We start from the raw sequence: 27599 nt of genomic DNA, 5'->3' as shown, positions 1-27599 counted from the left end.
TCAGGTGTGCCCCAAAGAATGAGGTGATTTGGTAAAATGCTATGCCCAAGATTACCATCCGAGTTGCCGTCAGGGAAGTGGCTCAAATAGCCTTGGCTATCACTTCCTTTTGACGGCCGTGATAGTCAAGTGGATTAAGGCGCCCTGTAGTTACCAGTTGCGTTGCTCCTGGGAGTATGGGTTCGAGTCACTTCTGGGGTGTGAGTTTTCATTCGCATATAGTCCTGGGGACCATTCAGGCTTGTTCGCATATATATATATATATATATATATATATATATGATGCCGTAGGATTATGGTATAATAATAATAAATAATAATAAATATTTATTCAGGTTAAAGTAAATACATACAAGATGAGTTACAACAGAATGTTGGATTTCTAGATAGAGCTAGTACATACTATGCCTAAAGCCACTAATATGCGCAGCGTTTCGGGCAAGATGTGGAAAAAACACAGACTAAAACTTAAAACTAATTGAGATCAAAGCATAAATTGAATTGAAAAAGGGAAATTGTTGAAAAATTACAACAATTATAATGGTATAAATTATAAACTAAATTATAATTATTAACTAAATATATGGTGGGTCATTTGACAAAGCTGGAGGCAGTCTGGTAAGATGGCAGAGTTGAGATAAGTCAGCAGAGGTGTTAATCTCTGGTGAGCTGTGCCTCAACCGATTCTACTGTTCTGCTCTGTGTTACGTAAAGAAAAGATTACCTTTGTGGTCGAGGGGAGAAATAGGGGACAAGAAGAATAGATTGAGAAGATAAGTGTTTTGTGTAATTATTGTCTTGGCTTGTGGAGGCAAAGTAACAGAACAAATTAACTTCAATTAAGTCATCCTTTAGAGTTAGACGTCATGTGCATACAGTGGGAATTGAACTTTGCATCATGATCCTGCGGTTAGTGGTTAAACAGTATGTAATTTGGTCGACGTGCCTAGATGAGGCAATTCTGCCTCGTCAGTTCATTGTCTACTGACAATGAACCAACTATGCTTGCTTATTGGTTAGGGAGAAGCAGCTAGGTGTTGATGTCTGTAGCACCTGTTGGAACTGCAGAAATAGTAGCAGCTATCAGCACTGGATTCACTTGCGGCTGATACATTACTACTTTCCATGGCAGTTGATATTTCATCCAGAACTAGGCTGGCTGGTTTATAATATGTCCCATCATGACATACTGCCCTCCAAGTTGACGCCATGCAACTGGATTGGTGTGATGGGAGATTGCACAGGCTCTGGCAACGTTGCAGGTGACAACTGGCAGATCCGGAGGCGTTGATAGGCACACCTGTGGATGTAAGAAAATGTTTAGTGTCGATGGCAGAAGTCTGTCCAGAGGGCTGTCTGGGGCAACGTTACAGTGTGATAACTTGAAACAGTTGATCCGTTGTCCTCCCGCTTACCTAATGTTCCATGTCGAGGAATTTGGCTTGCAGGAGACCACTCGTGAAGGACTTGTATGACTGGCAGAGATCGTGTGGCATGTCATAAGTCTCCCTACTTGCTCCAGCAAGTTTTAAAACCTAAATCAATACACACACCCACCTTATATCATGTGCAATATCATGGCAGTGACATAACATGCTTTCCAAAGGGAGGTAGGTGTGTGTGTATGAAATTACCTAAGCAATTACCTAAGTGTAGTTACAGGATGAGAGCTCCGCTCGTGGTGTCCCATCTTCCCAGTCCTCTGTCGTATAACGCTTTGAAACTACTATTGACGGTTTTGGCCTCCACCACCTTTTCACTTCACTTGTTCCAACCGTCTACCACTCTGCGTGCAAAAGAAAACGTTCTAATTTTTTTTTTCCGCACCTTTGTTTCCTTAGTATGAATCTGTGTCCTCTTGTTTGTGATGTTACTGGTTTCAGGAATTCCTCTTTGTCAAACCAAACTCAAACTCTCACAAGTCAAGCCTGGCCTCGTGCTGGGCTTGGGGAGTAGAACTCCCAGAACCCCATCAACCAGGTATCAATCAACCAGGTTGTGTGTGTGTGTACTCACCTAGTTGTGCTTGCGAATGTTGAGCTTTGGCTCTTTGGTCCCGCCTCTCAACCGTCAATCAACTGGTGTACAGATTCCTGAGCCTACTGTGCTCCATCATATCTACATTTGCGACTGTGTATGGAAACAGCCTCAATCACATCACTTCCTAGTGCATTCCATTTACTAACTACTATGATACTGAAAAAGTTCTTTCTAATGTGTCTGTGGCTCATTTGGATACTCAGCTTCCACCTGTGTCCCCTTGTGCATGTACCATCCGTGTTAAATAATCCATCCTTGTCTATCCTGTCAATTCCCCTGAGAATCTTGTATGTGGTGATCATGTCATACCGAGCTCTTCTGTTTTCCAGCGGCGTGAGGTGCAGTTTCCTCAGCGTTTCCTCGTAACTCATACCTCTTAGTTCTGGGACTAGCCTAGTAGAATACTTCTGAACTTTTTCCAGTTTCGTTTTGTGTTTTACAAGATACGGGCTCCATGCTGGGGCCGCATACTCCAGGATTGGCCTTATATATTTGGTATACAAGGTTTTGAAAGAGTTCTTCCACAGGATTCTGAAGGCAGTTCTGATGTTAGCCAGTCTCGCATACGCCGCTGATGTTATTCTTTTGATGTGGGCTTCAGGAGACAGGTTTGGCGTGATATCAACTCCTAGATCTTTCTCTGTCCGTTTCGTGAAGGACTTCATCTCCCATTCTGTATCCAGTGTCTGGCCTATTTACCCCCCCCCCCCCTAGTTTCATTACCTTTCATTTACTTAGGTTGAACTTTAGTAGCCATTTGTTGGACCATTTATTCAGTTTGTTTAGGTAATCTTGTAGCCTCATACTATCATTCTCCGTTTTAATCCTCCTCATAATTTAGGCATCATCCGCAAACATTGAGAGGAACGAGTTTATTTCCTCTGGGAGATCATTTACATATATCAAGAACAGTATGCGTTCCTGATATATAGATCCAAGAACTGATCCCTGAGGGACTCCACGTCTCGCCACTCCGAGACAGTGACTCGCTGTCTTCTGTTGCTTAGGTACTCCCTTATCCAGTGGAGTACCTTCCCTTTCACTCCTGCCTGCATCTTCAGTTTGTGCACCAGTCTCTTGTGTGGTACTGTGTCAAAGACTTTCTCGCAATCCAAAAATATGCAGTCTGCCCACCTCTCTCTTGCCGATTTTTGTTGCCTGGTCAAAGAATTTAATCAGTTCTGTGAGGCATGATCTGCCATCCCTGAACCCATGCTGATGTTTTGATACAAAGTTCTTCGGCTCCACATGTTCCACTAATTTTTTCGCACAATCTTCTCCATCACTTTGCATGGTCGAGCCGGTCGGCCGAACGGACAGCACGCTGGACTTGTGATCCTGTGGTCCTGGGTTCGATCCCAGGCGCCGGCGAGAAACATTGGGCAGAGTTTCTTTCACTCTATGCCCCTGTTACCTAGCAGTAAAAATAGGTACCTGGGTGTTAGTCAGCTGTCACGGGCTGCTTCCTGGGGGTGGAGGCCTGGTCGAGGACCGGGCCGCGGGGACACTAAAAAGCCCCGAAATCATCTCAAGATAATCTCAAGATGGTATGCAAGTTAGTGACACTGGCCTGTAGTTCAGTGTCTCCTGTCTTTCATCCTTCCTTCCATACCATCCTTTCATCCTTTGCCCGAAACGCATTGCGTAATAGTGGCTTTAGGCATTGTATGTACTAGCTCTATCTATATATCAATCCATTAATGTAACATCACTTGTATGTATATACCTTACCTGAATAAACATCTGAATCTGAATCTGAATCTGAATCTTCTTGAATATCGGACTACATTAGCCATCTTCCAAGTTTTTAGCAGTTCACCTGTTACCAGTGATTTGTTATACACCATAGCAAGTGGCTGACACAAAGCTTCTGCTCCTTCCTTCAGTATCCAAGGTGGGATTCCATCTGGGCCTATAGCCTTTGTCATTTCAAACTCTAGCAGATGCTTCTTCACCTCCCCACTGGTAATCACAAACTCATCTAGTGGTGTTTGGTTAGATCTTCCCTCTCCTATCTCTGGGACTGCCCCCATGCTCTACTGTGAAGACCTCCTGAAATTTATTTTGAGTTCCTTGCACACCTCCTTGTTGTTTGTAGTGAATTTAGGTTGAGTCTTTGCCTTGCTTGCTGTGTCATTTTTATATTGTTTTTCTGCCTCTCTTCTCATCCTGACGTATTCGTTCCTGGAGACTCTGGTATCTTTCTCTACTCACTAGTGTCCTATTATTTCTGTAGTTTCTCCACGCCCTTTTACTTATTTGCTTTGCTAGCTTACATCTTTGATTAAACCATGGGTTTCTCGTCTGCATTTCATTTCTTTCCCTTTGGACTGGGACGAACTTGTTTGCTGCCTCCTTACACTTCTGTGTGATGTAGTCCATCATGTCATGGGCTGTCTTTCCTATGAACTCTGTTTCCTAGGTTATGTCTGTTAGGAATTTCTTATCTCCTCATAGTTTCCCTTTCGGAATGCCAGCCGAAATGTGTGAAATGAATGTACTCACCTAATAGTGCTTGCGGGGGTTGAGCTCTGGGTCTTTGATCCCGCCTCTCAACCGTCAATAAACAGGTGTACAGGTTCCTGAGCCTATTGGGCTTTATCATATCTACACTTGAAACTGTGTATGGAGTCAGCCTTCACCACATCACTTCCTAATGCATTCCATTTGTCAACCACTCTGACACTAAAAAAGTTCTTTCTAATATCTCTGTGGCTCATTTGGCCACTCAGTTTCCACCTGTGTCCCCTAGTACGTGTGCCCCTTGTGTTAAATAGCCTGTCTTTATCTACCCTGGTCTACCTCTACCGACCGGGAGCCGGTCGGCCGAGCGGACAGCACGCTGGACTTGTGATCCTGTGGTCCTGGGTTCGATCCCAGGCGCCGGCGAGAAACAATGGGCAGAGTTTCTTTCACCCTATGCCCCTGTTACCTAGCAGTAAAATAGGTACCTGGGTGTTAGTCAGCTGTCACGGGCTGCTTCCTGGTGGTGGAGGCCTGGTCAAGGACCGGGCCGCGGGACACTAAAACCCCGAAATCATCTCAAGATAACCTCAAGATAACCCTATCGATTCCCTTGAGAATCTTGAATGTGGTGATCATGCCCCCCTAACTCTTCTGTCTTCCAACTAAATGAGGTTTATTTCCCGTAGTCTCTCCTCGTAGCTCATACCTCTCAGCTTGGGTACTAGTCTGGTGGAAAACCTTTGGACCTTTTCCAGTTTAGTCATATGCTTGACTAGATACAGACTCCTTGCTGGAGCCGCATACTCCAGGATTGGTCTGACATATGTGTTATATAATGCTCTGAAAGATTCCTTACACAAGTTTCTAAAGGCCGTTCTTATGTTAGCCAACCTGGCATATGCCGCTGATGTTATCCTCTTGATATGAGCTTCAGGGGACAGGTCTGGCGTGATATCAACCCCCAGGTCTTTCTCTCTCTCTCTGACTCTTGAAGTATTTCATCTCCCAAATGATACCTTGTATCTGGTTTCCTGCTCCCTACCCCTATCTTCATTACATTACTTTTGCTTGGGTTAAACTCTTACAATCATTTGTTCGACCATTCCTGCAGCTTGTCCAGGTCTTCTTGAAGCCTCAAGCTGTCCTCCTCTGTCTTAATCCTTCTCATAATTTTGGCATCGTCAGTAAACATTGAGAGGAATGAGTCTATACCCTCTGGGGGATCAATTACATATATCAGAAACAGGATAGGTCCGAGTACAGAGCCCTGTGGGACTCCACTGGTGACTTCACGCCAATCTGAGGTCTCACCCATCACTGTAACTCTCTGCTTTCTAATGCTTAGGTACTCCCTTATCCACTGGAGCTCCCTACCAGTTACTCCTGCCTGTTTCTCCAGCTTATGCATCAGCCTTTTATGGGGTACTCTGTCAAAGGCTTTTCGACAGTCCAAAAAATGCAGTCCGCCCATCCTTTTCTTTCTTGCTTAATCTTTGTCATCTGATCGTAGAATTCTATTAAGCCTGTAAGGCAAGATTTACCCTCTCTGAACCCATGTTGATGGGTTGTCACGAAGTCCCTTCTCTCCAGATGTGTTACTAGGTTTTTTCTCACGATATTCTTCATCACCTTGCATGGTATACAAGTTAAGGACACTGGCCTGTAGTTCAGTGCTTCTTGTCTGTCACCCTTTTCGTATATTGGGACTACATTAGCCGTCTTCCATATTTCTGGTAGGTCTCCCGTTTCCAGTGACCTACTATACACTATGGAGCGTGGCAAACAAAGTGCTCCTGCACACTCTTTCAATACCCATGGTGAGATTCCGTCTGGCCCAACAGCTTTTTTCACATCCAGCTCCAATAAGTGCTTCTTGACCTCATCTCTTGTAATTTCGAACCCTTCCAAGGTCGCCTGGTTTGCTGCCACCTCTCCTCGCGCCTTGACCTGTCCTTGTTCTATTGTAAAGACCTCCTGGAACCTTTTGTTGAGTTCTTCACACACCTCTTTGTCATTCTCTGTGTACCTGTCCTCACCCGTGGTGGACGGGTAATGACAGGTACCTGTTTCATCACCTGTTCCTTCACTGTTGTCTTCCTCCTGATGTGACTGTGTAGTAGCTTTGGTTCGGTCTTGGCTTTATTAGCTATATCATTTTCATACCTTTTCTCAGCTGCTCTTCTCACACTAACATACTCGTTCCTAGTTCTCTAGTATCTCTCTCTACTTTCTGGTGTTCTGTTATTACGGAAGTTCCTCCATGCTCTTTTGTTCAGCTCCTTTGCTTTCAAACATTCCCTATTAAACCACGGATTCTTCTTTTGCTTCTCGTTTTTTTCCTGTCGGGCCGGGATAAACCTGTTTACAGCTTCCTGATAGTTTTGGGTGACATAGTCCATCATGTCTTGTACGGACTTGGTTCTGAGTTCTGTGTCCCATTGTATATCCCTTAGGAATTTATTCATCTCCTCATAGTTTGCCTTTCGGTACGCCAGGCCTTTGTTTCCCAGTGATTTTTTGTCGGAGATAATTCCTAGCTCAACCAGGTACTCAAAGCTCAATACACAATGATCACACATTCCCAAGGGGGCTTCCAACTTAACTTCCCTTATATCCGACTCATTGAGGGTAAATATCAGATCAAGCAAAGCTGGTTCATCCTCTCCTCTCATTCTTGTCGGTCCCTTGACGTGTTGACTTAGAAAGTTTCTTGTTGCCACGTCTGCAACTTAGCTCTCCATGTGTCTGGTCCTCCATGTGGGTCTTTGTTCCCCCAATCTATCTTCCCATGGTTGAAGTCTCCTATGATTAGTAGTCTGGATCCGTTCCTGCTAGCCACAGAAGCTGCTCTCTATTATATTGATGTGACCATGTTATTTCTATCATATTCCTGTCTGGGTCTTCTGTCGTTCGATGGGGGGTTATATATGACTATTACTATAATTTTCTGTCCTCCAGTTGCTATGGTGCCTGATATGTAGTCACTGAAACCACACACACACACACACACTGTGTGTGTACTCACCTAATTGTGCTTGCGGGGATTGAGCTCTGGCTCTTTGGTCCTGCCTCTCAACCGTCAATCAACAGGTGTACAGGTTCCTGAGCCTATTGGGCTCTATCATATCTACACTTGAAACTGTGTATGGAGTCAGCCTTCACCACATCACTTCCTAATGCATTCCATTTGTCAACCACTCTGACAGTAAAAAAGTTCTTTCTAATATCTCTGTGACTCATTTGAGCACTCAGTTTCCACCTGTGTCCCTTAGTGCATGTGCCCCTTGTGTTAAGTAGCGTGTCTTTATCTACCCTATCGGTTCCCTTGAGCATCTTGAATGTGGTGATCATGTCCCCCCTAACTCTTCTGTCTTCTAACGAAGTGAGGTTCAATTCCCGTAGTCTTTCCTCGTAGCTCATACCTCTCAGCTCGGGTACTAATCTGGTGGCAAACCTTTGAACCTTTTCCAGTTTAGTCTTATGCTTGACTAGATATGGACTCCATGCTGGAGCCACATACTCCAGAATTGGTCTGACATATGTGGTATATAATGTTCTGAAAGATTCCTTACACAAGTTTCTGAAGGCCGTTCTTATGTTAGCCAACCTGGCATATGTCGCTGATGTTATCCTTTTGATATGAGCTTCAGGAGACAGGGGAAGCTGCTCTTTCTATTATATTGAGTGTTATCTCTCCAGAGCCACAGAGACTATTATATTGAGTGTGTGTGTGTGTGTGTGTGTGTGTGTGTGTGTGTGTATGTGTGTACTCACCTAATTGTGCTTGCGGGGGTTGAGCTTTGGCTCTTTGGTCCCGCCTCTCAACTGTCAATCAACTGGTGTACAGATTCCTGAGCCTACTGGGCTCTTATCATATCTACATTTGAAACTGTGTATGGAGTCAGCCTCCACCACATCACTTCCTAGTGCATTCCATTTATTAACTACTCTGACACTGAAAAAATTCTTTCTAACGTCTCTGTGGCTCATCTGGGTACTAAGTTTCCACCTATGTCCCCTTGTTCGTGTCCTACCCGTGCTGAAGAGTTTGTCTTTATCCACCCTGTCAATTCCCCTGAGAATTTTGTAGGTGGTTATCATGTCTCCCCTTACTCTTCTGTTTTCCAGGAATGTGAGGTTCAGCTCCTTTAGCCTTTCCTCGTAGCTCAATCCTCTCAGTTCCGAGACGAGCCTGGTGGCATACCGCTGAATCTTCTCTAACTTTGTCTTGTGTTTAACTAGGTATGGACTCCAGGCTGGAGCTGCATACTCCAGGATTGGTCTTACATAAGTGGTATACAGGGTTCTGAAAGATTCCTTACACAAGTTTCTAAAGGCAGTTCTTATGTTGGCCAGTCTAGCATATGCCGCTGAAGATATTCTTTTGATGTGGGCCTCTGGGGACAGGTTCGGTGTGATATCAACCCCCAGGTCTTTCTCTCTATTTGACTCTTGCAGGATTTTACCTCCCAGATGATACCTTGTGTTCAGCCTCCTGCTCCCTTCGCCTAATTTCATCACCTTACACTTTCCCGAGTTGAACTTTAGCAGCCATTTTCTAGACCATTCCTCCAGTTTATCCAGGTCATCCTGTAGTCTCTGTCTATCTTCATCCGTCTTGATTCTTCTCATAATTTTTGCATCATCAGCAAACATTGAGAGGAATGAGTCTATACCCTCCAGAAGATCGTTCACATATATTAGAAACAGGATGGGTCCAAGTACTGAGCCCTGTGGGACTCCGCTGGTGACATCTCGCCACTCTGATGTCTCCCCCCTCACCGTTACTCGCTGTTTCCTGTTGCTTAAGTACTCCCTTATCCACTGGAGCCCCTTCCCTTTTACTCCTGCCTGTTGCTCCAACTTTTTAAACAGCCTTTTATGGGGTACTGTGTCAAAGGTTTTTTGGCAATCCAGGAAAATGCAGTCGGCCCACCCTTCTCTTTCCTGCCTAATTTTTGTTGCCTGGTCATAAAATTCTATTAAACCTGTGAGGCACGATTTACCATCCCTGAACGCATGTTGGTGGTGCGTTACAAAGTTATTTCCCTCCAGATGGTCTACGAGCCTTTTCCTCACGATCTTCTCCATCACCTTGCATGGTATACAAGTTAAGGAAACTGGCCTGTAATTCAGTGCCTCTTGCCTGTCACCCTTTTTGTATATTGGGACCACATTAGCTGTCTTCCAACTTTCTGTAAGTCTCCTGATTCCAGTGACCTGTTATACACCATAGAGAGTGGCACACTTAGTGCTTCTGCACCTTCCTTTAGTATCCATGGTGAGATTCTGTCAGGCCCAACAGCCTTTGTCACATCCAGCTCCAGCAGACATCTTTTGACCTCATCACTGGTGAGGTCATATTCCTCCAAGGTTGCTTGGTTTGCCGCCTCCTCATTTAGTGCAGGGGCTTCTCCTTGTTCTATTGTGAAGACCTCCTGGAATCTCTTGTTGAGTTCTTCACACACCTCCTTGTCATTCTCTGTGTATCTGTTCTCCGCTTTTCGCAGCTTCATCACTTGTTCCTTCACTGCTGTTTTCCTCCTGATGTGGCTGTGGAGCAGCTTTGGTTGGGTCTTGGCTTTACTCACGATGTCATTTTCAAACTGTCTCTCTGCTTCCCTCCTCACTCTGAGGTACTCATTTCTGGCCCTCTGGTATCTCTCCCTGCTCTCTGGTGTTCTGTTATTTCTGTAGTTTCTACATGTTCTTTTACTCAGTTGCTTCACTACCTTGCATTCCTGGTTGAACCATGGGTTTTTCTGTTGTTTTTCGTTTTTCTCCTTTTGGATGGGGATAAAACTGTCTGCAGCTTCCTGGCACTTCTGGGTGACAAAATCCATCATGACCTGCACATTCTTGTATCTAAGTTCTGTTTCCCATGGTATTCCCCTGAGGAAGCTCCTCATCTCGTCATATTTTCCTCTTCGGTAATTCAGTCTTTTTCCCTCTTCTCCCATCCTTGGATAGGGTTTCCCTACCTCCACCAAGTACTCAAAGGTCAGTACACTGTGGTCACTCATTCCTATAGGGGCTTCAACTTTGACTTCCCTTATTTCTGACTCATTCAGGGTGAATATCAAGTCGAGTCTAGCTGGTTCATCATTGCCTCTCACTCTTGTGGGTTCCTGACATGCTGGCTCAGAAAATTCCTTGTTGCCACTTCCAAGAGTTTAGCTTTCCACGTATCTGCACCACCATGTGGGTCCCCATTCTCCCAGTCTATCTTTCCATGGTTGAAATCGCCCATGATTAAGAGTCTGGAGCCATTCCTGCAGGCAACTGATGTTGCTCTCTCTATTATATTAATGTGTGTGTGTGTGTGTGTGTGTGTGTGTGTGTGTGTGTGTGTGTGTGTGTGTGTGTGTGTGTGTGTGTGTGTGTGTGTGTGTGTGTGTAATTACCTAAGTGTAATTACCTAAGTGTAGTTACAGGATGAGAGCTACGCTCGTGGTGTCCCGTCTTCCCAGCCCTCTTTGTCATATAACGCTTTGAAACTACTGACGGTCTTGGCCTCCACCACCTTCTCACTTAACTTGTTCCAACCGTCTACCACTCTATTTGCGAAGGTGAATTTTCTTATATTTCTTCGGCATCTGTGTTTAGCTAGTTTAAATCTATGACCTCTTGTTCTTGAAGTGCCAGGTCTCAGGAAATCTTCCCTGTTGATTTTATCAATTCCTGTTACTATTTTGTATGTAGTGATCATATCACCTCTTTTTCTTCTGTCTTCTAGTTTTGGCATGTTTAATGCTTCCAACCTCTCCTCGTAGCTCTTGCTCTTCAGTTCTGGGAGCCACTTCGTAGCATGTCTTTGCACCTTTTCCAGTTTGTTGATGTGCTTCTTAAGATATGGGCACCACACAACAACTGCATATTCTAGCTTTGGCCTAACAAAAGTCATGAACAATTTCTTTAGTATATCGCCATCCATGTATTTAAATGCAATTCTGAAGTTAGAAAGCATCGCATAGGCTCCTTGCACAATATTCTTTATGTGGTCCTCAGGTGATAGTTTTCTATCTAGAACCACCCCTAGATCTCTTTCTTTATCAGAATTCTTTAAAGATTTCTCACATAATATATAGGTTGTATGGGGTCTATGTTCTCCTATTCCACATTCCATAACATGACATTTATTAACATTAAATTCCATTTGCTAGGTGGTGCTCCATATACTTATTTTGTCCAGGTCTTTTTGAAGGGCATGACAATCATCTAAATTTCTTATCCTTCCTATTATCTTAACATCATCAGCAAACATGTTCATATAATTCTGTATACCAACTGGTAGATCATTTATGTACACAATAAACATCACTGGTGCAAGAACTGAACCCTGTGGTACTCCACTTGTTACATTTCTCCATTCCGATACATTGCCTCTGATTACTGCCCTCATTTTTCTATCAGTCAGAAAATTTTTCATCCATGATAGAAGCTTACCTGTCACCCCTCCAATATTTTCCAGTTTCCAGAACAACCTCTTATGTGGAACTCTGTCGAAAGCCTTTTTTAGGTCCAGATAGATGCAGTCAACCCAACCATCTCTTTCCTGTAATATCTCTGTGGCTCGATCATAGAAACTGAGTAAATTCGATACACAGGATCTTCCAGATCGAAAACCATACTGTCTGTCTGATATTATATCATTTCTCTCCAGGTGTTCTACCCATTTAGTTTTGATTAGCTTTTCCAATACTTTCACTATTACACTTGTCAATGATACAGGTCTATAATTGAGGGGGTCTTCCCTGCTGCCACTTTTGTAGATTGGAACTATGTTAGCCTGTTTCCACACGTCTGCTACGATTCCTGTACACAGGGATGCCTGAAAGATCAGGTGAAGTGGAATGCTGAGCTCAGATGCACATTCTCTCAGAACCCATGGTGAAACGCCATCTGGGCCAGCTGCTTTGTTCTTCCCGAGCTCCTTTAGCATGTTTTCCACTTCATCTCTAGACACCTCTATCCGCTCTATGTTGTTCTCTGGAATTCTTATTGTGTCTGGTTCTCTGAAGATTTCATTTTGTACAAACACACTTTGGAACTTTTCATTTAATGTTTCACACATTTCCTTTTCATTTTCCGTGAATCTGTTTCCCATTTTCAACCTCTGGATATTATCCTTTACCTGCAATTTGTTGTTTATGAATTTGAAAAATAGGCCCGGTTCAGTGTGTGTGTGTGTGTGTGTGTGTGTGTGTGTGTGTGTGTGTGTGTGTGTGTGTGTGTGTGTGTGTGTGTGTGTGTGTGTGTGTGTGTATGTAAAAACTATTTTTCAGTTATTATTGTAAGCTCGTCAAAGTATCTTATATGATGTGAAAAGGCACAGACTAACCCTCACTTTAATAAATTTCTATGAGATTAGGAGCTGTTTAAAAATAGATGTGTGGGGTACTATTTTTTCTGACTGCAATTTCATGGTACATCATAATCTGCATATGGTAGATGGCTCACTAAAATCCACCAAGATCCAGCAACTACTAGACCTATGGGAATACGACTTGAGTACACCAGCTGAGTGGGGGCTCCTCTGTTGGGTGGTCCTCAGACAGGGGTTCACCAGGTTGAGAGTCACGTTGGTCGTAAGAGTCTCGTCATGAAAATAATGTGAAGGAGATTCTCGGGTACTTTTCCCAATTTATTGATATCATGATTTAATAGGTTTGTATGATGTTGAAAACACAAAAGCATTTACTTTATGTTACGTACTCCTAGCTGGATACGTATATAAATTTAAAATAAACTTTTGTTCCATTTCATCATATATGTACACACATTATATTTTTGTAAATTATCGTGTGGTGTGACAGCGTCAGTGGGGACAGGAGCGCGGTTGCTCTTCACACGTCCAATACCTGTTAGATTCGGGAAGTTAGAATTGCTGGACCTGTTCAGTTTGGGAGTTCCAGATGTCACTTTTATTTAGTATATATAATTGTTTATTTACTGTAATTAAGCAGGTGGCATTGTACTTATATATTTTGCAAGTAACTATTATATTTAATTTGCATTCTTATGTGTTTTGAGAACAAGTGGTTGTTCAATTAGTTTTAAATATTAAAAAGTCTTTAGTTTCCATCCCTCATCCTGGATGAGGCAGAGGAGGAGAGGATTATGGGTAGCGACAGAGCGAGAGTCAGTAGCTTCAAGGGACTCGAAGGAATAACATGTGGGAGATAAGTCTGTTTACTTGTTGTTGTGTCATTAGTAGAAATTTGTTCTGGGAGAGACAGTAGTATTTTAATTTGATATATTTGTGATCTAGTGACATTCTGTTCTTACATATTGAGATTTATAGAATATATATATATATATAAATGTATATGTATATTTCTTCAGTCCTAAGGGAAAATTTTACCAAGTTGCTTACTACTTATTATGGGGTTATACTGGTGACCCGCTCTAGAGAACAGCAGTTGTAATAACCCTAGACATTTAAAGTTGGCTGTTGTAGGGTCACGAGCCGTAACGAACGATAGGTAACAAAGAGTTATGGGGGCCTGTGCCGGGAAATGGCCTCTGCTTTGAAATACAAAACGGAGATGTTTCTGAAGAGGGGGACAAAGAAACAGTTGCGCAGTGCGCCCCGCGCAGATGCGCGGGAAGTCTGGGGCCATATAAATTCCGAGGCAGAGAGGGGCTCTCCCTCACTTCCTCACGACCGCAGTACTCGAAACTGCGTCGCGCTGCGCCTTAACGACACGTGGACCAGTACCAGTCCTGCATTCATCAGTCTGTCGATACGGCAGGGGCCCCCCTGCCCTAATCATCCTACTCTAAGGTAATGTAAAAATTTTCTGTTAAAGTTTAGTCAAGTCTGTCCAGTGTCTGGCGTGTGTTGGCGCTTTTTCTCCGCGGTCCGTGTGTGCCGCCTTAGTTCCCTAGTGCCTTCTGCACGTTTGCCTGTCTTGAGATATGCAGGCGCGCCTTTCAGTCTGTGCTAGGTGCTGCAGCGGCTGCTTTGCTGCTGCCGCAATGCCCCGGGTCGGCGTGTGTTTGCGCCGTGTCCCGAGTGAACCGCTCTGGTAGTGTTATCTCCCAGGCGTGCACTATGGGCACTGGTCAGCTGCGTTCCCTAGGCGTGCGCCTAGGGACCCCGGTTCGTGCCCCGTTCGGACGTGCGTGCCTGGCCGGGCCCCCTGCGAGCGGCCCGGCGTCGCCCTTGGAGGCGCCCCCACGTGGTCAGGTTGCTGTGGTCCTATGCCAAGGGCCATGGTGCGTGCCGTGCCCGGACGGGCGTGCACGGCGGGCTCCCTGTGAGCGGCCTTGCGGCCTCCAACGGATAGCTGATCAACCAGGCTGTGACTCATACGTCTGGCTGCGCGCAGCCGCGTCCAACAGCCTGGTTGATCAGTCCGGCTACCAGGAGGCTTGGTCGATGACCGGGCCACGGGGACGCTAAGCCCCGGAAACACCTCATGGTAGGCCCTTGGTGGGGGCGCCACGAGGCCAGGTTGCAGTGGTCCTATGTTCCTTGGGCCCGACCTTTGGGGCCCATGCCCGGTAGGTGTCGCCCTCGTGCCATGGCGCTCAGAGGAGCGCTTGCCCTGGGTTGTGTCTCGCTTCCTTCCTGTCCCTCTTGGGTGCTAAACCTCGCGGATTAGCGGTGTGGCCTTCCCCGGGGCGAGGGTTTGTCTGCATTCATGTCGTACCCGGGTGTGCCCGCTTGTGGGGGGCCTGCCTCACGCCCACGGGCTGGAGACGCCCACGCCTGGCGGCGGTGTTCCGGTCGGCAGGCCCTGAGGCTTCTTTGCCTAGGGGCTACCTCGACGTCAGGTTGGGCTTAGCCGCGTGCCTCCCCGTCCCCTGCTGTTTTGGTCCAGGCTATCCACCGTTCTCTGGTCCGTTCTGTCCTATGGTCCCCTGTTCTGTTTGGGGGTGTCTAGGTGAGCCAGGGCACGCTCAGGCGTGTTTTGCGTTCATCAGGTATGTTTGTATGGTAGGTATGGTAACATACCTGCTGGTATGTTTGTCTCCAGACGTCTCGTCGGGCCGGTTTAGCCCGCACGTTCGTCCCCAGATGTTCTCGCCTGGCCGTTTTAGCCCGCACGTTTGTCCCAGACGTTGTCGTCTGTCCGGCGTAGCCCGGTACATTTGTTCCCAGACGTTTCGTCCGGCTGGTATAGCCGGCACGTTTGTACCCAGACGTTCTCGTCTGGCCGGTGTAGCCCGGTACATTTGTTCCCAGACTTTTCGTCCGGCTGGTATAGCCGGCACTTTCGTACCCAGACGTTTTCGTCTGGCCGGTGTAGCCCGGTACATTTGTTCATTTGTTCCCAGACGTTTCGTCCGGCTGGTTTAGCCGGCACGTTCGTACCCGGACGTTTTCGTTTGGCCGGTGTAGCCCGGTACATTTGTTCCCAGACGTTTCATCCGGCTGGTATAGCCGGCACGTTCGTACCCAGACGTTTTCGTCTGGCCGGTGTAGCCCGGTACTTTTGTTCCCAGACGTTTCGTCCGGCTGGTATAGCCGGCACATTCGTACCCAGACGTTTTCGTCTGGCCGGTGTAGCCCGGTACATTTGTTCCCAGACGTTTCGTCCGGCTGGTGTAGCCGGCACGTTCGTACCCAGACGTTTTCGTCTGGCCGGTGTAGCCCGGTACGTCAATTCCACCACGTTTCGTTCGAATGCTGTAGCACAGTCCTCCCGTGTTTTTCCTTGGTCGCGTGTACCAGATGTTGGTCTGCCTGGAGTGCCCGGTTATGCGGCCCCCTTCCCCATCCCAAGTTTTCAGCGTCCAGCCTAATGCCTGGCCGTGCGGTCTGCCGCTTGAGCGACTTCAAATCAAATAAAATGTTTATTTAGGTAAGGTACATACATACAAGAGATTTTACAATGAGTGATGGATTTACTTCTAATTATTGCGGTCATTTATTATTTAATTCTGTTCAATTTTATTAAATTTCTTTATTTAGACTTTCAGCTTGATTAGTTTCATTACGCGGCAAATTTAGGAAATTTATAGCATTGCTTACACCTCTTGCCTTAAAAAAATTCTATTTTCATAAAAGAATTCGTATTTTCATGTCAATTTAGTGAACAGGAGCCCGCTCCTGTATTTGTGATTTATGTTCCTCCATCATTAACTATACCCTTACTTAAATAACTTGCTATATTCTTAGTCTTTCAGTCATGATGCGTATTAAGACTTGCCTCATTTATTCCTCAAGTTATTCCTCAATTTAGCATTGCACAAGCCTCTGAATTTAGATCCTTTAGTTTTAGAGGTAATTAGGTATTCGTTTCCATGTCAATTTAGTGAACGGGAGCCCGCTCCTGTTTTGGTGATTTACGTTCCTCCATCATTAACTAAACGCTTACTTAAATAACTTGTTATATCCTTAGTCTTCCAGTCATGACGTGTATTAAGCCTAAAGTTATTCCTCAATTTAGCATTGAGCAAGCCTCCGGCTTTAGATTATTCCTGCACTTGATTTATGAGTCAATTACCCTCAGCAATTTGTTACTGCAATTTATGCATTGCGTTTGCTCCACGTTTTATTTACAATACAATACAATACAATACAATACAATACAATACAATTTTATTTAGGTAAGGTACATACATACAATAAATATTTACAAGGATTGTTTAACTTATAGGTATAGCTAGTACATACAATGCCTAAAGCCACTATTACGCAAAGCGTTTCGGGCATGATAAACTTAAATGACAAGCTTAATACTAATTGAGCATAATGAGTAGAATGAAAACAAGAAATGAAAACATAGATGAAAAAGCAGCACAAATACAATTATGTCGACAAACAGCGCTCTTTAAAGAAAAAAACAGACATTGGTTGACAATAGAAGGGTAAGGTAGGTTACAGGGAATTTATTAGGTATAGCTTCGCTTTTAACTTAAACTGGTTGAGAGAGGTACAGTCTTTAACAAGGTTGGGAAGGTCATTCCACATTCTGGGCCCCTTGATTTGTAGAGCATTTCTAGTTTGATTAAGTCGTACTCTAGGAATATCAAAACTGTATTTATTTCTGGTGTGATGCTCATGGGTTCTGATACAACCTTCTATGAAGCTTTTGAGATCAGGATTGGCATTATAGTTTAGCGTTTTATATATGTATAATACACACGAGAGAATGTGCAGTGACTTAATGTCTAACATATTCAGAGATTTAAGTAGGGGTACCGAGTGATGTCTGGGGCCAGAATTGGATATTGTCCTAATAGCAGCTTTGTGTTGAGTAATTAGAGGACGTAAGTGATTTTGGGTAGTAGAGCCCCAAGCACAAATACCATAGTTGAGATATGGATAGATAAGGGAGTAATAGAGAGTCACCAGGGCAGGGCGTGGTACATAATATCTGATCTTAGAAAGAATGCCCACAGTTTTTGAAACTTTGTTTGATATGTTTAGAATGTGTCCCTGGAAATTAAGCTTGTGGTCAATGAGAATGCCAAGGAATTTGCCATCTAATTTGTTACAAATTTGGGTATTGTTTATTTTGAGATTTATTTGATTAGAGGATTTATTGCCAAACAGAATATAAAAGGTTTTGTCAATGTTAAGGGTGAGTTTGTTGGCAGTTAGCCACAGATGGACTTTATTTAGCTCAGTATTTACTGTGGCATTTAGAGCAAGGGGATCAGGACTGGAGTAAATGAAGGTTGTGTCGTCAGCAAATAGAATTGGTTTGAGGTGTTGGGAGGCATTTGGAAGGTCATTAATGTAGATGAGAAAAGATTTAACTTTTGTGCCTCAATTATGTTTGTGTAACTGCCGCTTTTGTCATTGAGTTTAAGTTAAGTCAGCTAGGATGAGCTAGTTAGGTTATACTATGGTGTCTTTCAGTCACGACGTGTATTAAAGGCTTTCAGTTATTTCTCAATTTAGTCGGAAGGTACTACGGCTTCCCAGCCGACGTCCTCCCTGTGACGAGTTAAGCCGGCGATGTTTTCAGTTTTATATTTATTTGGTCATATAAACAGGCGGCCTCCCAGGCCGCTGGTTTATCCAGACGTGTTGTCTGCCCGGCGTAGCCCGGATGTCACTGCGGCCTCCCAGGCCGCTGGTTTATCCAGACGTGTTGTCTGCCCGGCGTAGCCCGGATGTCACTGCGGCCTCCTAGGGCGCTGGTCGCGAATTTCCAGCTGACGTGTCTTTTTTCACTCCTTTTCGTTATTGTATTTGGTTGTATTTACCTCGGTTCAAAGTGTTAATCCCGTTTCTCTAACGAGTTATAACCGCTGCATTACGTAGGAATGCGGAGGAATTTCTGATGGAGGAGAAGACAATTGCACAGCGCAATCCGCAGCGCAGCGTGCGGAGCGCCGCGGGGGGACTATATAAGAGAGGAAGGGACATGCGTTCTATCTTGCTCCAGCCTCGCTCAGCTCCACAAGTCAAAGGAAAAAATTTTTCATGTGTTTGTTTCATGTCATGTGTTAGGCCACTATATGATACTCTATAAGCCCTGATTCTACTTGAAAATTATGTAAACGTTTGCCTTACTTGTACCAATAGTTAATAAGGATTCCGCGTTCTGCAGACCATGTTCTATTTAGTTACCGGATATAAGCATATGTATTAATGTTATTAAGTCATTGTAGTCAAGTTATACATGTATTTATGCTGTTGTAAACTTAAACAAGTTACCTGTTCATTAACATGGTCTGAAAAATTTATTTATTTGTTTCTACTAAAAAATTAAATAAAATAGTTCCCAATGCTGTCGTTGTCTCATTCCTCCGTTATCAGAAAATAGTCCAGCTTTATTTTGAGCATACTTTGTTTCGCAATTTATAATTATTTATAATTAATTATAGTTATAATTGGTTTATAATTTTATTATTTACACCATTTATTTACGATTATTCATATAATATAATTTATTACATTGTTAGGCTTTTCCAACGACGTCGTCCCAGCCGGTGTTGTTCCTGCAGAGGATGGGCCAGCTGGTGGCTCGGCCGTAGCTGTTGCAGCGGGCGCCCTCACAGACTCAGCTAGTTTCAGCAGACGATGTTACAGCTGCTAACGCCCCAGTTCCATCTTAGGCTTCCCGGCAGCCGATGCTTCAGTCATGAAGCTCCAGCTGAAGCGTTCCACCCGACGTTGCGCCCATCAATTTATCACTCTTTTCAGTTTTGTACTTCTCGCTTTCCCAGCTTCATGAATTGTTCCCGTTATTTTCTAGGACAGTTATATTCCAGTCTTTAGCCTAAATTGTCTTGCAGCTGGCCCTCTACTTACCACTAAGGTCTTCCCTGGTGGCCAGTTGCCGCTATTTTCCTCCCTTTATCAGATGTTGATGCTCCAGCTGTCGATGTCCAGCTGCAGGTGCCCAGCTCCGATGTTCCAGCCGCTGATGGCAGGATTTTGCAGTTCAACATTCGGCAACGGTCGTTAAGTTAATCCATTATTTTGCACAATTTTGACTATTGGTGTTTGTGTTATACACGCTACGTTAATGTGGGTTTAAGGTCCAGGTACTACCCACGTGCATAATTCTTTAACTTATAAAACCCGTGCTTATTGTATTTGAGTTATTAACCAAGCCAGCTAGGTTGTGCTAGTTGCCGTGACACAGGCCTCTTGCCTCTTGCTTCAGTTTCCCTGGCTTCGCATTTTCCACTAGCCTACTCACTTTATTCCCACTCAGGATGCTTTGTCTTGTTGCATGTGTCTTTTACTGTGTTTACAGTATGTTTGTTTAACTTTTGCTTTGCCTTAAGTTATTACGTAAAGTCAGTTAGGATGTGCTAGTCGCGGTGTTATGGGCCCTTGTCTCCTGCTTTAAGTTTCTGGCCCTGCATTTATGTTTAGTTTCCTCTGTAAATTATTACTGTTATTACGGGTAGCCTTGCGGCATATTTGTTGTTTCTCCTGGTTACGTTAGGTGGTTTATCATTTACGGCCTAAATGTTTACATTTACCCTATCACAGTTTAATTCATTTGATGCCCTCCCAACACCAGCTGCAGGTTTTACTTCCCGGTGGAATTTTATGCTTGTTCGCTCGACTTTGTTTAAGTTGTTAGGTAAGGCCAGTTAGGCTGAGCGAGTGGCTACTCGCCGTTTCAGTTATCTCTACCTTAAGCTTTGACGCCCTGGCGTCGTGCGGTACGCCGTTTTGGTGATTTATAATTTATATTATTTGTGAACAATTTTAAAATATAACTTATGATTGCTAGACTTTCAGTTATGAGTTGTATTACTTCCGCAATTTATAGCATTGCTTTCGCCTCATGCCTAAAAATTTGTTATTGTTGGACTCGCAATTATGATTCGTATTTATCACGGCAAATTTTTCCCGCAATTTACACTTTGCTTAAGTTTCACGTTCAATTTGTTATATTAAGGGACTTTCAATTAAGATTTGTATTAATCTATTGCTTTGCCTCTGCGCCATTAAGTTAATTTCAGCTAGGGTACGCTAGTTGCAGTGCATTCGGGTTGGGTCTCCCCCCCCCCCATTTTTTCCTCCGGTTATTTCGTCCTATTACACTCGTTTCCCTCATTATATATTCTAAATATTGTGCATTATATTTGACCACCCATTCTTCATCGTTACGGCAGTACATTAAGATACATTTGGAATGCTACAGAGAAGTTTAGCATGGCCTCGCGCACGGTGTCATGCAAAAACGGGCCATTCGGCCTTCCATACGGCAAGCATAGCCAGTCAGTTAGCATGATGTCGGCCAGCATGTTGTTGGCCAGCAGTCAGCCAGCATGTTGTTGGCCATACGGTCGCTAACGTCCTTTGGCCATCTGGCCTTCTGGGCTAATTTACTCTTCTTGTTCCTTCGCCATCGTTGTTTCTTACTACGTAATAGTATACTATTTAATTTAACCTCATCTATCATTAGGTTAGGGGGCCCTTACCTCCAACTGCTATTCCTTCCCCTGTGCTCTGCCCGCTTGGCGCACGTCGGCTTCTTCTGTTCCCTTTTTTCGCAGCCACGACAAGCCGGAACCCCCCTCCCCCCCACCACCCTCCTCTCCCTACTGCGGCGAGGAAGAGAACGCGAGCCGGATATTCCTCTTATCACTGTTACAACGCACGCAGCGGCGCCGGGATGCAGCCGCCCAGGGCCTATGTTAATACTATTATCTTCCCTTATTTGCTGGGCTATATGGTAGTATTAATATTATTCCGTATCGTTACTGTCATTCCAGTATTATTTTATTAAGAATATAAATTGTTATTATGGTTTGGCGTTGCTTTCTTAATTTCTTCCATTCTGCGGCACTTGCCGTCATCGGTTATTTACGATATTACATTGTATTCTTACATTGTACGATTATTTACCACATTGTATTCTTAATATTATCCTTATTACAGTTACTGGATGCCAGTTCCCTGCCGTCGATTACACTTTGCTCCTGTTCTAAAAGATGTAGCCGAAGTTCACGGCGTACTAGCTGCGGCTTGCAGACACTCATTGACAACACAAGACTACACTCAGCGGCCACTTAAGGCAGACTCCTTGGCTTCTATTCAGCCCTATCACCCGTCTGGAGGCAGAGATGGGATGGAGACCAAGGGTAATGTTCCCCGCTCACATTCTACATCCGCTTAGGACACAAGCATGTTATAGATTTGGCTTTAAGAATTGGTTCTTATTCCATTTTATTTGTTTATGTATATATTGCTTTGTTGTATATACCCGTTCTTGGTATATGTATTGTTTATATTATCAAGATTTATAGTGTTTCGTATTATCCCTGTTTATAGTTGCTTTGTGCTTTCTTGCTGTTCTCCTACTGGCTTTCTCCCACCTTTGCTCTTAGCAAAGGTACTTCCCCCTTCCGTTTGCTGGAAGATTCTTAGAATTGTTAGCCCCCTTCATTGCTACAGTATAGTTATTCGGAAAACTCTTATTCATCCAGGATTGTTAATTAAGGAATCTCTTAATTCCTGCTGCTGGGCTCCCTCCCCCCGTTTTTCGTCTCCGTATCGATTCAGCTAGGGTTTACCTCTCGTCTGTGCTCTTGCCTGTCACGATAACACTGCATGCCGCTTCTGCCCACCCTTACTGCCTTATATCTTTCAGCCAGGGGGAGGTGATCTACGCGACAAAAAATCGACACACGCTCCGACTGGACCGGGTATCGCTTACATGGTCAGGAATCAACACTCTTCGGATCCTACAAGCACAGTGCAGGACGCACGCATACCCTAGCCCAGCGAGCGCCCCCCGGCAAGTTCTACCCGGCCCGTGCCCCAGTGAACAGGCAACACTTCTTCAGGGCGATTAATTCGCGCCGCCCTCGCAGAGCTAGGCTCGCCTTCAGCCGACCACGCCCTCTTACCTTTAGAATTGACAGGGCCACTCGGCTCTCTTGACGGGCTCGCCATCGGAGTTAATGGCGGGTCCAGCAACCAGCTGGAACCCCCAGCTGACTACGTCCAGGACATTGTTGCTCTGCCACTCTGAGGCCTCCTTGCGACCAGCGGGCCTCGCCCTTCGGGGGGGGGGGGGGTCCGGCCAGCTGGCCTGCGGTGGGGGTGCAGCGCCGGTCCCCAAGTGTCCCGCTGTCAGCAGCTAATCCTTTGCCCAGTCTAGGTGCTAGTAAGAGTCAGGAAACACTTCTTATTCCTTGGCGGCCGGCCTCACGCCCTGGGAAAAACTTCTCCCATTTGTCATATCAGTTTTCCCCAGTCACTAGGTATTTTCTGCCCACCTGTTAATTCTAGGATTTCCCATTATGTCTTGGTAGGGCTCCGTTAAGTGTTGTGTCTATACACTTTATTTCCTGTTTGTGTCCTGACTGTTATACCTAGTTCTAATTACATTTCATCTGCCATTAGGTTTCTGCAGAACGTGTTTGCCATGTCTAGGCTATGTTTACTACTACGGGGATACATTTTAAGTTAATTAGTCCTCAGACATGGACATGTTACATTTGTTAATTCCTACTTATATTATTTACATGTTCTGCAGAATTTAATTTACTAATAAAAAATTTAAGCCCATTCGGCCTGTGTCTTTTTCCCCCCTGGTCAGAAAATATTGTTCCCACTTAAACTTAACTGTGCTAATCTAACCTTGCCTTCCTAGGTACCAGTGTGTTAAGTGTCTGTGTGTTTCTTAAGAACTATTCCATGTGCCAAGCAAGCCTTCCTGTGTGTCAAGTAACAACGTTTCACGATTTTGAGGTAAGTCATCCTATATATTTTGTTTGTGCAGTGAGGCCAAGCGAATTTTTAGTGTGGTGACAATTTTACAGTGAAGTGTAGTGCAGTGCCATTGTTTTCATTATTGTTGTGAATCAAGTGCCAAGTGTTAGTAACGATGGAGGAGAAAGTTGTATCGTTGATGGCTCACCCAGACTTTGAAGGGATTAAGAGCCTAAAAAAGACTGAGTTAATACAAATGGCAAATCAGTTGGATTTGACCGCCAACAATAGAATGGTTAAAGCCCAACTTGTGAAAGTCATTGTGACACATTTTGTTGAGAATGGAGAGTTAGATGAAGAAATTCTGGAGGAGTTAAGAGAGGAGTCGAGTGATCAGATGACGTTAAAGCGTCTTGAGTTAGAAGCTCGCCAATTAGAGCTTGAAGCTCAAAAGGAACAGAAAATATTAGAGGCGGAAGCTCGTCAAAGAGAGATTGAAGCTCAACAGAGACAGCAAATATTAGAGGCTGAAGCTCAGCAAAGGGAGCTTGAGACTAGACGTTTAGAGGTTATGGCACAGTTGCAACTAGAAGCCACAAAGAAGCAACAATTAGAGATTCAACAACAAATGGCTGACACTAACTATAAACTTGAAACACAGCGTATGGCAGCTGGGCATGGAAATACTAGTAATGTTTCAATAAATAGTGATAATAATCCCATAAGGATGAATAAGTATATAGAGTTACCCAAGTTTAATGAGGAGGATCCTAAGGATTTCTTTGCACATTTTTATAAGATTGCCATCAGTATGAACTGGCCAAGGGATCAATGGGTAGCTATTATGCAGTCTCAATTTAAGGGGCGTAGTCAGGAGGTTTTTACATCCCTACCTGACGCTCATAGCTTTGATTATGAATTTGTAAAGAAAAGCATCTTAAATGCGTATCAATTAAATCCAGAGGCACACTGGCAGAAGTTTCGGAACCTAAGGAGGGTAAGTGATCAGACAATAGCAGATTTTACTCGTCAGAAGACGAATTTTTGCAACAGATGGTTAAAGTCACTTTCAGTAACTGAATTTGATGCTCTAAAGAATCTTCTTATAATGGAAGAAGTATTGTCATGTCTCCCAGACAAGTTGTCTACTTTTATGGCAGAACAAAAGAATGTAACAGACATTTATGAGCTGTCAAAGCTCGCGGATGAGCAAGAGTTGTTGACTAAGGCCCAGTTTACGGCCTACTCACCTAAGTCTAGTTGTAGAGTAAATTATAATGCTCACCGAACTCCTTATCAGAATCCATCCAGTCCTAGTGCTCCAGTTACTCCCATGAGCTCTTCTCTTACAAAACCTAACCCTGCTACTTCATTGTCAGGAATGTCAAATAATAATAAGGTTATTTCTAAACCTACAGTTGGTTCTACCAGTGTGTCCACTGTAAGGTCTTGTTCCCATTGTAAGAGAAAAGGCCATGGAATTAATTCCTGTTTTATATTGCACCCTGAGTTACGACCTGTGGTGTTTGTGTGTAGCTGAGGAAGTCTTGGTTGTAGGGTTGATGTAAAGTCATGACTTGGTTACTGACTTTAATACTTAATATGATTACATGACTAGTAGCTACCAAGCTTGGCGGGCGTCCTGTACCCTCTATTGTTTACCTTCTCGATCTGGCGTCTCAGCCGCCGCACATAGAAAACGGATGGTACCATTTTCTGTGAACATGACATCCCTCCTTTTCTTTAAAAAGAATGAATACAGGATGTCTACGATGCTTGTAGCACAAAGCAAAGTTATTGACACAAATTAAGTTATTAACATATCAAGAGATACTGCATACATTTAACATTAATTAAGCACACAAAGAATTTAAACAACTTAATCTTTTCCACAAAGGATTTCAATGTTAAAAATACATATGCAATGTTAAACATGAAAGAAACTGTAATACAAAGTTACAAAATATTGAATGAGATATCTGCATTATTCAAACAATATTAAATTTAGTTTAGCATAATAAGTAAATACTTTTCATTACATAGGAACACAATTAATCATCAAATCGTGTAGGGCGTTTAACATGACGTTTAGGACGAGAGTCCTTAAATGCAATAACATCCCTTGATGAATTGTTTGTCGGGTTATAACTATTTTTTTCTTTTTCTTTTGCACGACTTTGCACTTCATCATTTTCTACACTAGTTGGAATCACTTTGAAATAAGCCATATTACGTGTTATACTATGATCTCTATTACTAGCTGTTACCATAGTTCCTTTTACACTAATCACTTTATATGGTTTTGTATCATACGGCATATCTAACTTTCCCTCTTTTTTCTTTTTAACGAGAACAGTGTCACCAACCTTTATGAACTGTTCCTTTGCACGTTGATCATGAGCAATTTTCATTTTGCCCTTGGCTAGTGCATCCTTCTGAGCGAGACGTTTATCCGTTACCTCGGCTGGCATGACGGGTAGTGCGATTCTCATAGGACGTCCAAATAAAAGTTCGCCAGGCGACTTGCCCAGTGTTCCATGTGGTGTTGCACGGTAGTTCCTGAGAAAAGCATACATAGCTTGTTTCCAGGATCGTCCTTCGGCATGAGCACAGCGTACCGCTTTCATGAGAGGTTGCATGAATCTCTCGACTTCTCTATTTGATTGAGGATGTAGTGGCATCACACGGCGGTGTTTGAATCCAATATGCTCAGAAAAGTTGACGAAGTCTTGTCCATTGAATGGCGGTCCATTGTCTGTCTTGACAACTTCAGGAATGCCAAAGTTTGAAAAGATCTTGTCGAGTTTCGGGATGACAGCCTTTGCAGATGTGGAAGTGATGATTTCTACTTCTGGATAACGTGAGTGATCATCAATGACTACCATCAAGTACTCTCCAGTTGGTAGTGGTCCGCAGAAGTCCATCGATACTTCCGTCCATGGTGCAGCAGGTAGTGGTGAAGGTTGTAGAGGTGTTGGTCTTGAAGTATCCACTGCAGCTTGGCAAGGGACACAGGCATCATGCATATCCTTTACTTGACGATCAATACCAGGAAACCACACCTTTTCTCGTAGCAGCTGTTTGGTCCTAACAAGACCTTGGTGTCCTTGATGTGCAAGCTTCAGAGCACGTTGCTGGAGAACAGCTGGAATGACGATACGAGTACCTCGCAGCACGGTGTCGCGTTGTTGTGTAACACTTAATTCTGTCTGGATGCGTTCAAGTGCTTTGAATGCATCTTGGTCAACTCCTGAGGGTGGGATGCGTGGAAACTTTTTCTTAGTCAATGCATCCACTGTTGCTTGCAGAGTTGGGTCCTCTAGGGTTGCAGTACGGATTTCATCAAGAGTAAGAGCCTTAGGGACTGCATCACAGGTTACAGAGTGTACATATTCCTCGGCAACTTGCTGATGCTTGGTGATGGTGAAACTGTTTGCAGGATGTCGACTGATGTAATCAGCGGGATTGCCTGCACCCGGCTTGTATTTCACTGTAAAGTTGTATGGTTGCAGACGAAGAGCCCATCTCTCAATGCGAGCTGGTGGTTTGGACTTTGGATTATTGAAGATGGTCTCCAACGGTTTGTGGTCAGTGACCATCGTGGTGAAGGGCGCACCAAGCAGATACACATTGAAGTGTTCACAGCCCCATACAAGAGCAAGAGCTTCCTTCTCTGTCTGACTGTATCGTTGCTCAACATCTGTGAGAGAACGGCTGGCGTAGGCAATTACTACTCGGGAATCTGGTTGACCAGGTTTGTGTTGGGCTAAAACAGCACCTAAACCAACAGGACTAGCATCCACTGTTAACTCAGTGTCCATTGATGGATCAAAGTATGCAGCAGTCGCATTCTCTACTAGTGCATCTTTCACGGCATCAAATGCATTTTGCTCGATATCGCTCCAGTACCATGATGCATTTTTCTTCAGGAGCTCACGTAGAGGCTTTGTAATGGTAGCAAAATCTGGAATGAAGCGAGAACAGTAGTTTGCCATTCCCA

General features: G+C 44.1%; 1 protein-coding gene and 1 long non-coding RNA gene across 2 annotated transcripts in view; one reads left to right on the top strand and one right to left on the bottom strand.

Annotated features, from left to right (window-relative positions):
• Nucleotides 1–336: 336 nt before the first annotated feature.
• Nucleotides 337–27599, bottom strand: part of LOC123756198 (uncharacterized) — a 103918-nt gene continuing 76655 nt past the window's right edge. Inside the window, exon 6 of the mRNA XM_069336637.1 lies at nt 337–1300. The gene's annotated coding sequence lies outside the window, so the exon portion shown is untranslated. The remainder of the gene's footprint in view (nt 1301–27599) is intronic.
• On the top strand, nt 21410–23455 carry LOC138371497 (uncharacterized). Its single transcript, XR_011230511.1, has 2 exons — nt 21410–22023; nt 22533–23455. It is a non-coding gene; the product is annotated as an uncharacterized lncRNA (long non-coding RNA).

Source organism: Procambarus clarkii, chromosome 36 (assembly GCF_040958095.1).
Source record: "Procambarus clarkii isolate CNS0578487 chromosome 36, FALCON_Pclarkii_2.0, whole genome shotgun sequence".
Lineage (NCBI taxonomy): Eukaryota > Metazoa > Arthropoda > Malacostraca > Decapoda > Cambaridae > Procambarus > Procambarus clarkii.
This window is presented reverse-complemented; position numbering and strand designations above follow the sequence as displayed.